Genomic DNA, 13,119 nt, shown 5'->3' with positions numbered 1-13,119 from the left:
TTAAACACAAGGAGGAGCCCTGAAGAAGCTTTTGCTTCTCCTATGATCCTTTCTCTCCTTGTGCATGATAAAAGAATTTTTAAATACATCTTCATAAGCACTGCCACAATTGTTGTTCTCTTGGCTTGACCATCATGCTCCAACTTCACCGAACTTGATGAATTAGGTTGGATGGCTTGGGAGTTTGGGCGGTTATTGGAGGAAAACTTTTGGCATCTAGGTAGATTTATTGAAGCAAGTTGTCATGCTTCTAGGGTATGTATTTATGTTAACCTCTTTTTTTGCCACTGAGTGTGTAGCTTAGCAGTGTGGGTTTGTGGGGGAGATTCTGAGTTCAAATTGCATAGGCTCCTCAATAGCATTCAGCTTGTTTGCGACCATAATCATATGGTGGGAGACCAAGGTGCCTCCGGGTGGTTGGGCACTTAAATTGCTACTACATAATAGTGATCTACTAGGTTTGGGGTTATTTTTCTAAAGGAAGCTTATGAATGAAAAAGGATGGGAAACAACCTATCAATTAAAATCATTATTATTATGGCACAAAACATTAGTTAGTTTCCCTCTACTACACATTTTAATTTGCTCAAAAGCACATATTCACGAAGTTGTTGATTATTTAGTGATTGAGAAGTGCTCAGTCTCTTTCATGCAAGGTAAAACATTGTCTCTTCAAAAGTTACAAGATGCAATGCAATGCACTAATAAGTTTGTCTCTAGTTCCATTCTTGATTAGAGGGGCTTGGCCAAATTACATATTTCATCCCTCCCAAGAATTCTACTCATCATAAATGTATATACTTTTCACACAGAGAAGTATTTAATTAATGTTTGGCTTCATATACACACTTCGGCGTCATGGTTTCTCCCATGTCAAGTTCCTTGCATCCAACATTCATAACTTGTGACGGCGGGGAAGACCGTTAGGTAGGACTCAACCTTACATCAAAACATTTATCTGGTATGACACTTTTTTTTGCATTTCCATTAAATATATTATTTGAGATTTTTAAGAATCAGAGTGTTTTTATAAGGTTTCATTTCAGTATGTAATGATTAATGCTTGAAAAAGTCAATGAAATGATGATCTCGTATCCTCTCTTTTTAAGGTAATAAAATGACGACCCTCCATATCGTTTCTATCTGCATACATTCACCCATATGCTTTCTATTTGCAATGCTATCTATTTAAGGCAATAAAATGATGACTCTCCATATCGTTTCTATTTGCATGCATTCACCCATATCCTTCATATTTAAGGTCCACAATTCTCTATAAAAAGTCTCAAAGGGCTCACTCAACGAGTAGAGGGGAAGAGACAGAGAAGGAGGAGAGGGAGGGGTGGGGGAAACTACCCTTCTAAGATTGTATTAATTAAATGCCATGTCGGTGGCATTTAATTAATACATATTAAATAATTTGTCTGAATAATTTGTTTGATTAAGAACCAATTTTTTTTTTGGGATAAATTGCTTAATTAATGCTTTCTTACAGGAAAAAGTGCATTAAACATATAAACTATTTTATAAGGTATATAGTCTTCAAAAAGTTAAACTAGTATTTTTGGGTGTTTTTAGCATCAAATCATTCATGAATGATCAAAAAGCTAAAATAGTATTTATTTGTTGTTTTTAGCATCATCAAATCATTCATGCAGGATTTATGGATTCTTTGTAAGTACACTTGTTGGCAATTGAAGCCTCTCTCTGTCTCTCTCTGTCTCTCTCTCTCTCTCTCTCTCTCTGTCTCTCTCTCGCCTTCTCTCTGTCTCTCTCTCTCTCTCTTTCTCTTACAACCATGCCACAATTGAGGGGAACACAATCACATCCGCTCTACACCAAAATGCTTGATTCGTTGGACTCCACCAAACACGTAGAGGAATTTCCATAGTAGAACAACTTTGTTCCCTTGAACAACCTTGGCTAATTCGTCCATTTAGGCCCATGAAACGATGACACTAAAGTGGTTTTGTGTTGACAATTTGCTTAGTTTTTAATAACATATTTTTATGCAGACGGTGGTTATTTGCTAAAAAAGATAATGGCTCGTAAGGAAAATGAAGTTATGGACCATGTAATGCTTGATACTCTTATCATGGATCTATTGTTTGAATGTCTACCATCCATTGCTCTCCAGGTGAATTGTTGATATACAATTGCTTCCCTTCTTACACCCTTCTAATTGAATTGGATGGGACATACCCAGTTGTCCAAAAAAGTCTTGATTGACCCAACTGTCTCAAATGAAGTAGAATTCTTCACTCACGGGTTTTTTGACCTTCCATCACTTTCAAGTTGCTCAAATCTCCAAGAGTTACCACTCCAAAGACTCGCTCCAAAGACTCGATGCTAGCTCCAATAGTCTGTATTCTGACTGTTTTTGACCATATTGACCCAGCAGACCTAACTGCAGCATAATTCTTCTCCTCTTTGTACATTGACCCTCTTAAGCCCTCAAAACACTCAAACCCCACCAAGACTCATCTTCCTAAACTCACAGCTGGCAGTTGTTGCTGACTGTCTTCTGACTCAAGGATACCTTCTCCTTCAATTATGTCTGATTGCTGACACCTCACAGTCAGACTTAACTGAAAACTTTCCTCTTCAATACAAAGAGACTAAAAACACTCTTGAACACCTATGACTAATCCCTATTGGGCCTTAGAACAGCTGATCTAGGCCAACTTCTTTTTGACCTATCACACAGACTTTAGCTGGCACCTAGACCACTAGCAATGCTCAACTTGTTCGATTGACTTCTGACTACTTCTCGTCGCGTCAACGTAGACTGCACGTGTTAAACAAGACCAAACCAATATTCTAACAACCTCAGCTAACGTATGCTAACACACAACTACCTCTTTTATTATAACTTGCTGACTTATAAACATAAGCTAACTGACATAGATTTGATTCAACATAAGTCAACCTTCATTCACAGTAGTTTCTTCTCAACAAACTCCATTAAACACAAGCTAACTAACATAGATCTGATTCAACACAAGTCATCCCTTCATTCACAAGAGTTTCTTCTCAACAAAGTCCATCAAAACAACTTAACTAAAACTAAAACAAAAAATTTCATCAATTTAACATTGACAAACTTCCTTGTGTATATAAAATTGATAAAATCTCAACACCCCTGATATTTGGAGATAGAATAAAAAAGAGAAAAACACCACAAAACCAAAGGACTTCTCAAATATCTTAACAAAACCCTGTATTCTCGCCTTCACAAAGAATCATAAAAAAACCCACCGCAACTATACTCTGCAGACAACCACTAACAAACACTATGAGGATTGTTGATGAAGGCTTTGAGATGGACCAAGTTCTAATAGAAATTGTAGGCTCAGAGGTTTTAGGGAACCCACCTCCTACAAGACCCTCTCACCTTTGCAACTTCTGGTGTGGGCAAACTGAAGTCTTCTCAAACAAAACCTGTGTTGTCTTCTTCTCCCACAAAATAGTCGCAAAACGAGCTTCTCTCGAATTGCTTCTTTCCAGCCTCTCTCTCTTTCATGACTCACTCTTGAATCTGTTTCTTCTCTGTGCCCTTTAGACCTTCTCGATTTCTCTTCTCTACTCTCTCTCTCAACATCCAACTTGCATACAATCCAAATCTTCTGTGTCTACAAACTTCTTTTTCCATGCGTCTCCAATTCCAAGCTTCTCTCCATAGCTTCCCTTCTTTTGTAGTCTCCCCTCTCTATTGCATACATGTGTACTTTCCTTCTATTAGCTAGGGTGGCAACGACTGATTTCAAATTTTTTGGAAAGTGACCAGGCAACAATTACCTTTCCTAAGCTTTCTAACCATACATCAATGATTCATTTTGTTTTCTTGGGGTGGGGTGGAAATATCATTTGGGCATTTTCTTTGGGCACAAAAAAACCTATCATATTTTTCCCAACCCCCATTATTAGAGCATTTATGCTCAATCATATGTTGCTGGCTCGCTAAGACAATCTTCAAAGAAAAGCATATCCAAATCCAAACAAGTATCTCGTGTATCAGCTGACACATATGCATCAGCAGGCTGGTTTGTATTCATCATCTCTGCATCTTTCTGAATTGTCATGATTCTTCACCAATATGGCTTCATCATCTCTGCATCTTTCTGAATTGTCATGATTCTTCACCAATATGGCTTCAACCTGTAACCATTGACTCTCTTGGAATGTAGCTGATCATCCAGGTCAGCTAGCTGATAAGTACCAATTATATATATATGTACAACCTTGGAAGGACCCTCCCACTTAATCTAGGAGGTGTTGTCCAGCTTGTTGTTGTATTTGAGCACCATGTCTCCTTCTTTTATGCCTTTGTCTTTGACAGTTTCATTAAAATACTCAGCTCTTTTATTGCTTAACTAGATATTGTGGTCCAAGGCTTCTTCGTTGGCTAACCGCAACTCTTGTAGATCCAAAAATCTCTCTTTTTACACATCCAAACTACTATCTTGATGCTTCATAAGAAATTGGAAACTAGCAATCTCAACTTCAATAGGCATCATAGCCTCTTTCCCAAAAAAAAGATGATACGGTGAAAATTCAAAAGTTAGTTGATTTAATAGTTGTCCTCTAAGCCAAACGTGCTGAAGAAACATGCAAATCCCATTGCTTGGGATGTTTCTCCAGACACTTAGTTAGCATAGCACACAATTCTCCATTGAATCTTTCTACTAGCCCATTGCATTGTGGATAGTAAGGAGTAGAAAATCTATGTGTGATATGTAACTTCTACATGAGCTTCTGTACAACTTCTCCTCTGAATCCAAGCCCTAGTCTGTCCAACAGCTCCAATGGCATGCCAAATCTAGTAGATATGTCTTTAAGTACAAATTTGGCCACCTCTTTATAGCAGTTACATTCTTCACACATCTAGCTTTAGCCCATCTGGTTAGATAATCTACTCCAGTCAAAATATAGGTCTTGCCCCTAGCAATAGTGAGAAAAGGAACAATTGCATCCAATCCCCATTTCTTAGAAGCCCCATATGATATAATACTTTTTCTCAATTCAAAATATGCTTTTGTGTGAGAATTTCTTGGGTCAGGCATCCGCAGTACTTTTTTAGCTTGCTTTTGTTGATATAACCCTCCATTTCTATCCCATTGATAGTTTTGATTCTGACTGATCCTTTTGATTCTGACTGACCCTTTTGGGGTGATTTCAAACACTCTAAAAGGTCCTAAGCCTTGGTATTTCAAGTTCTTTTTCTTGGTGCTTCCAACACCATACTCTAGGACAAGGTCCCCTTTTTCAAGTTCTTTGTTTTTTAGGTTATGGTCAAACCAATGCTTCCTTCGTAGTTTCTTGACCATAAGCCCATGCGATGCAATTAGCCATGTTCCATCAAGTTTCTCCAAGTCAAGCAATCTCTCGGCTAACACATTCTCCGTGAGCCTTTCTTGTATAATTGGAATGCATAGACTTAGAACTAAGAACTCCATAATCATTACCGTATTGATGCCATAAGTTAGATGAAAGGGAGCATATCCTGTTGTTACCTTACACGATGTATGATAGGCCCATAGAGCTACAATCAACTTGTGCTTCCAATTTGTTCTAGTGGCCTCTAAGGTCTTGGTCAAGATAGCATATAGAATCTTGTTAGTGCTCTCAACTTGGCCATTTTCCTGTGGATAGTAAGGTGATGATTTACGATGTACTACAAGGAATCCTGTGAGTAAATGTTCAATCACCTCATTGATGAAATGCGATCCACTCACTAATTCTAGTAGCGGACAACCAAATGTGGAAATTATTTTTCGTATAAGGACTTGGCTGTAATTCGAGAATCAACTTTTTTAGAGGCTCTTGCCTCTGCACACTTGGTGAAATAATCTGTGGCTGTCATCACATATTGAGCTTGTGATGGATGCACTATTGGACTAATGGGTCCAACAAAATCAATGCCCCATTTCTCAAAAGGTTGTCTCACAATTACAAGGATAAGTGACATCTTGTCTCTTTGCTCTACAGAATAGCAAACCATTGACATTCTTCACATCTCTTCACAAATTCTATGGCATCTCCAAACAACGTAGGCCACCATATTCCTGCTTGTTGAAGATCCTTGCGAGCTTTGACTTCTCCAGCAAAATGTCCTCCGGCGATTCTCGAGTGTGCTTCTTCCAATACTGTAAACAAATTCATCTTCTCGCACACATGTTCTGAGGATATTATCTTTTACTAGCTTATATAGTTCTTTCACGATTAGTTGATATGGTGCGGCCAGCTTAATAAGCCAACACATCTTATCCTTGTTTAAGGACCGATCCTATGGAATTTACCATAAGCTAGTTACTCGGATATTTCCTCATTCCACTCAGGCACTATATCAAACTTGAATTGACATACATTTGGAAGGTCATCATCCACACCAGTTGTAGGTTCTCCGTTTGAAACTCTCGACATATGGTCTGCCAAAACATGTTGTGATCCTTTCCTTATCGTGACCGTAAAGTTGAATTCCAAGAGTAGGAGTAACCAACGTGTGATCCTTCCTGTGTGGTGCATGAATTGTTTTATCAGATACAATAAGGCTTGATGATCCACAAAGAATACAAATTTATTGGCCAATAAGTAATGTTTGTATTTCTTAATAGCATATACCATGACCAACCCTTCACGTTCAGTTGTGGTATAGTTGATTTCTGCATCATTTAATTCTTGACTGGGAAAGCAAATTTTGGTTTCTCCTTCTTTCCTTCCTTGGTGCCTTTGGACATCTCCTTCATGAGCTCTTTGGTGTCCTTGAGTATAGCTTACCCTAATTGTAGTTTTTCTTGTAGATGTGCAAGAGCTGGCATCACCTCCGATTGGACTTGCAAGATAGCCTGTTCTTGATGGACAGTGGGTATAGGAATGTTGCGTGCATGGCTTAGAAGCTTGGTGAGGAGGTAGGGGTTGCAAACCTTTGATTGGTGAGATTTGATGGTAGTGCTCCATCTCTTTGTGCAGGCACTATGGCTATTTTGTGAAGGTGTATGCGGCTGTACTTGTCCACCAGCTTTATCTACAAAATCATGGACATAGCATAGAAGGCTCTCTCATCGACTTCTTCCTTGATGTTGTCATATTTTGCCCCATTAGAATTGTATGACAACTTCTTCAACATATCCTCCACAAGCATCTGGCTAATGTGATATGGAGAAGTGTTGTGATGGAAGGTGGGAATTGAAGGGCCTCTTTGATCATATTTTTTGTGATATGTACTTGGTCCTTGGATCCATTGGGCTTGGTGATGGTTCCTCTTTTGATATTCTTGTTGTATGTTTTGAGGTATTCTACACATAGTGTTTGATTGAAGGTTTTGGGGAGTACCTCGGCCATCCTTCCCAAGCTTAGCTTCTCCAGCTTATATTGCACATATGTGTCTTCCAAATTTTGAGGCATTTGGGGTTGTGGTATTGGAAAACAAGGTTCCCTTGCTATGTCTGAATACCCTCCTGGATCATTGTCCCCTTTAAGTCTTTGGCATATCGGCTGAGATAAGTAAGCTTTGTGCCTCGATACCCCCTCTTCTTTTCGCTCGGTGAGTCTAGTGTAGGATCTTCTTTTGCCTTGCTCTTCCTTTTCACCATAGGAGATCCGGTGGTGCTTGCCTGAGTGGTTACAAGGGTCTCTTCATACTCCAGGTGTGAGTCTTCTACTACACAAGCCATCTATAACAAAATCAAGAGAGCATTAGCCTCTCTTGACTGGTAGGAGTTCAAGAGCTCTTGATACATGTGTATTATGCCATGGAGTGGGCAAAATCTTGAAGCTGGTATTGAAAAGTTAGAAGTTCATGTTCAGCCAGGTGTGTGACGGGTCTTTCAGGGCATTTCACGACATGAAATGCGACCCTCTGTGTACAGCATGAAATGACAAGTTTTTTTTTGGATGTGACATGTAAGTCATCCTTAAAAATCTGTATGTATGATGGAAATAGAGTTAGTGCGTTGAGCAACACCAGAAGTCTAGGTTGTCATAAAATAGTAGAGTTAGCATTTCTTGGCGGCGTGAAATGGTACTTCATCACCATGAAATAGCAGAGTTTTGATTTCATGGCGTGAAGTGATGTTTTATGGGGGAAAGAGAAGGGTTAACATTTCACGACATGAAATGGTTAGTCACATGAAAGTGCAGAGTTAGCATTTCACGATGTAAAAAGTTTAGGCGATTAGTTGTGATTTTTGTTAATATTATCGTTGGATCTAGAACATTTGTAAGAAAGAGCATCTGATGGAGTCATAAGATGTGAAATGGTGCTTGGCCATGAAATAGCAGGGTTTGGATTTCATGACGTGAAATAGTAGGTTAGGATTTCACGCCGTGAAATGCTACTTTGCCGTGAAACAACAGAGTTAGTATTTGACCGTGAAATAGAAGGTTAGGATTTCACAGCATGAAATGGTTAGGGTGGTCACTTGTGATTTTTGTTAGCTCTATTAGTTTGGATCTAGAACATAGATTAGAACAAGGCTAACATTAGATGGAGTCATGAGATGTGAAATGGTGCTTTGTCCTGAAATAGCAGGTTTTGGATTTCACGTCATGAAATAACAGACTACTATTTTATGACTTGAGATCTATTTGTCCTTACTAATTGTGATAGTAAACAATCTAGTGCATGCTATCATAGGATGCCAAAAGAAGAGAATCGATGAAACAAAAATGAGGAGAATCAATTTTGCAAGCATCAAGAGCATCGATTAAGCAGGGTTTCAAGCATGATTGATGAGCTTTAACATGCGAGGAAGCATGGTGAGAATTGATTGAAGCATAAACATGTGAGAGTGCATGAGCTCCTACCTAAGGAGTGGAAGTGGCGAAGTGTCGGCAGGCTGAAGAAGCGCATGCGATGGACATAATTGGCAGAGCGTAGATGTAGATTTTCAAAGATGAGGAGGAGAAAAGTGCAAGAAAAGGGAAATGTAATCGTTTTATGGTCCAACCGTTGGCATGATGGCAGCCATCTTAATTGGGCATGCCACGTGGCAAGATGTGATTCGCTTGATTTCTGACCGTTTTACGGTGTGAAAATGCCTAGTTTTTCACGATGTGAAATGCTACCAAGTGGGGGTTTTCATGTCATGAAATGGTCGCTTTTCCTTATTCATGCAAATGGCGATACCTTAGATGGTCCTATACGCTCATTCATTCCAAGCGCAAAAAATATGCATGTAGGGGAATAGAAGCGGAGCTCGTGAAACATATGAACATGTTTCATGGTGTGAAATGGGCTAGACATTTCACGGCATGAAATGCTTAACCCTTTACCTTGCATCCGTTGTTGAAAATTACAGATTTTCTTGGTATCTAGGTACTTGTCCCTTGTCACCTTCTCTCTCTTATTGCCATGGGAACCAACTTGGAACTTTGGAGCTTGTTGGTATTTGTTTTTGTAGATGCTTTAGTTCTGATTTGAGAACTTCTTAGTTTTTCCTTCCATCTAGTGGAGAACAACATCTACCGCATCTTCGTGAACCTATTGTTTTTGTTGTGCATGTGGGTCCACTTTAGCATTACCTTTATCTAGAACGTGGTCCCTCTTGACCTCTTGTTAGGTGACGTTGGTGGTGTTGCACGCTCTTGTTTACTTGGGTGAATGGTTTTCTTCCTCTTGTTAGGTGACGGTGGTGTTGCACGCTCTTGTTTACTTGGGTGAATGGTTTTCTTCCTCCAAACCAATTTTCGTGCTGCGCCTTGACACATGATTTAGCTATGGCTTGATTATGCTTATGCATATGGCTATCTTGTTTTCTTTTCGAGGTAAACACCGTAGTGGAATTTTTGTTGTCCCTTAGTAACCATACTTTCATGGCTCCTTAATAGTATCCCTAGGCTGCTAGTAAGTCTTTTCTTACCCATTGCTTTTAAATGCTCAATAGTGCTCGGGCTTGTCTCGGTTGCTACTTTTGCTCCATGGTCTGGTTCCTTGCATGCATCCCTATTGTGCTGCCTTGACTTCCCTAAGGTGTTAACATTATCATAATAGCCTTGAGCTTCTAGCTGGGTCTTGGGAATCCACTGTTGCCTTGTCGGATACATATAATGCTTTTGCAGTAGTCTAGTTAATTGGTGAGGTTTGTTAAAGGTGGACGCTTGTTCCATGAATCCTCCTGATTTTATTGTCACTAGAGGCTCCATGTCACATGAAATTTCTTGCTTCCATTTATTCAAGGGAATCCATAATGGGATGGTAAGGGGTTCATTGACATGGTTGAGTTGGACTTTTCGTTGCTTGCATTGTATGATATAGTTGGTGGCACAAATCTAGGATCTTCCTAGTATCATCTCCTCTCCCATTGTGCCTGAAGGCATAACAAACTTTTGGACGAAAAGTATCCATGGAAAGGGCTCGTATAAGCAATTTAGCAAGAAATCATTCCAAAATGAGGAGATCATCGAAGTAAAAAGCTGGCACCACCAGGACCAACACACCATGTAGCATGGAGATCTTCATGAAGTCGAGTAAGAAAATTTTGGAAGGTTTCACAGTACTAAGAACTTGGATTGTAACATACAACACTTTGAATACCAACACAAAACATGGAATTTAGTTTATCAAAACGTGGATTTCATTTCATAAAATAAAAAAAAGCTGATTACAAAATCCAGTTATATACAAAATATAAGATCTACTTGCTTTCCAATCTGTTATCTTCTTCTTCATCCCCTTTAGGCATTTCTCCTCTATAACGCAGAAACTTTGCGACTATAACCCTTGAGTGTTTTGACATCTACTCCGACACCTAGGGCATAGCTAGCATAGCAAAGGAAGTATCCGGTTCTAGAAGGCCAAAATCCAAGACCATATCCAAAAAATACGAATGGCAGCACATTTCTCTATGAGCATGACCTTATGTGAATTGTAAGAGACAAATGCGTAACCTATATATCTAGATAGTGCCTTCAATGCTAGTAAGGGAACTTCGATGAGATGTAGTGTGGAAGAGTGGAATCTTGCCCCAGTCTTGCACGAGTATCTCCACCATGTCCAAGGAAGCCGTCTGCATCATCAAGCTCTATTTGCATTGACATAAAAGGCTTGAAAACGTGAACTCTTGGAAACATAAAAAGATAACATAAAATCTCCTAAGCCATCATTAAGCTCAATCTACATTTATACATGGGATTTATTACCTTTTGATTCTCATCCTCTTCCAACTTGGCCGCATCCCAAAGGTTAATGGATCCTTCTTCATTTTCTTGATCAAACTGAGGCAAAGGCAAACTGTAAGCCCCATCTCCTCTTGAAGACTCTAAAACTCCTCTTCACTAGGAATAGAAGCTTCTCTCTCTTTAGCTTTGTGGAAGGGAAACACTGTGAAGGAATTTTATCTCTACTGCACCCTTTTGAAACACTGTGAAGGAATTTTATCTCTACTGCACCCTTTTGAAAGTCACCTTCCACGGTGTGCGATAAGGAAGTTTCTTCTCTTTCTCAAACAAGCTTATCGTACCATGAAGGAAAATTTATGTGATTTGTGATTTTTATCTCTACTGCACATGCCATTTTGAGATGAAAGACGGTGGATAAGGGACCAAGGAAGTGGCCTATACTATGAGTGAAGCGCTAGGTGACCTGTGAAGGAGCCTAAAGGGTGCTGACCATACGGTGCTCGGGCTCTGGGTCGCCCAGGATACCCACGTGTGCGTTGGGGAAGAAAAATGAGTTGGAGTTTGTTTTCTGAACACGGGCATGGATCTCGTTGATTGGCCTGGCTCTGGTCTTCAACGGATGAGTTCATAGCTCTTTTACATGGATCTTCTTGGTTGATCTTGTTGATCTCCAACTGAGAGTCCATATGGTTTTTATGTGATTATCCTAGGTACTATGGGGGCTAGGAACTATCGAAAAGGCCCTTGAGTGAGATGGTGGTGAGTGTTCTAGTTGCCAATGATGCCATAGGTACGTTGAGGAAGAAATGAATGGAATACTTGATTATATTCCTGGGCACTATGGGCTAGGAACTATAAAAAAGGCCCTTGAGTGAGCAGGTGGTGAGCGTTCTGGTTGCCAATGATGCCATAGGTACGCCGAGGAAGAAATGACTGGAAATTGGATCTTGGAACTGGAATACTGAGGACTATGATGGAAACTCTGTTGTTTTATTGCAATGCTGTGGTTTTATTGCAATGCTGTTTTGGAAATAGTTGAGTCTAAGAAAAGGTAACTTCATATAGGGTGCGTAAGTGGTGTGACTATTTAAGTTTTGCATGAGAGCCGGCTAGGGGGCCTGGGAACTCTTTTCCCTGGTACTACCCGGGACAAAAAGTAACCAAATTTTCATAATTGGATCCTATCAATACAATGGTTGGGCGGTTGGCTAATCCATGGGACTGGATGGGGTTAGGCTGGACTGATGGATTCCTATAGTAAAATTCAATTCTGTTCATGTTATGATAGTTGAAGTAAGTCACATGATAATCCTTGTTCTATGAGGTTGAAAAGGTTTAGTTGTAAACTTATTTCTATGAAAGCCCAAACAATGTTTGTGAACCCCTTCCAAAATGTAAACTGAATAGAGGTTCTCTTCTTTTTCTTTTACATATCGTATAGTATTCTTTAGCTATAAGATTCATAGCAACATTAATAAAAAATTTCACCCATTAATTAAAAAATTCCCCCCTTGTGATTTTGTAGTTTTCAAAGATGTGAATGTGAAGGCGATTTAGTATGAGCATAACCTATTTGAAGTACTTATCCATCTATGTTAAATTTGAGAAGCGCATCATCATAATGGATATAGTTAATTAGCACATGGTCAAAATGATATGGTAAATAAACACATGGTGCCTTTAGAAGAGACGTAGATGAACCGCTATTATAGTCCTTTGGACTTGACCATTCAATTGGGTTTATTTCTCAAAAGGTGGCAAGATGGAAATTCTTTACTGTTGATGCACAACCTTTGAAGATCTAGTGATTCAACAACAACTGTACATGTGCTTGGAATTTAAGAGTGGACAACACGTCTTGAAAATGGCAATCCTTTAGTGTGGACATTGCACAATCTTTTGTAGAAAATCAAGGGTGGACACCATGTCTCAGAAGGTGGAAATCATTTCCTCTTCTAGATGGAACATAACATTGGAAGAATCTCTAAGATCAAGTTATTC

The sequence above is a fragment of the Cibotium barometz genome, chromosome 55, assembly GCF_041138505.1.
Source record: "Cibotium barometz isolate CiBa-2024 chromosome 55, ASM4113850v1, whole genome shotgun sequence".
Classification (NCBI taxonomy): domain Eukaryota; kingdom Viridiplantae; phylum Streptophyta; class Polypodiopsida; order Cyatheales; family Cibotiaceae; genus Cibotium; species Cibotium barometz.
The sequence above is the reverse complement of the archived record's forward strand: the minus strand, read 5'-3'. Positions refer to the sequence as shown.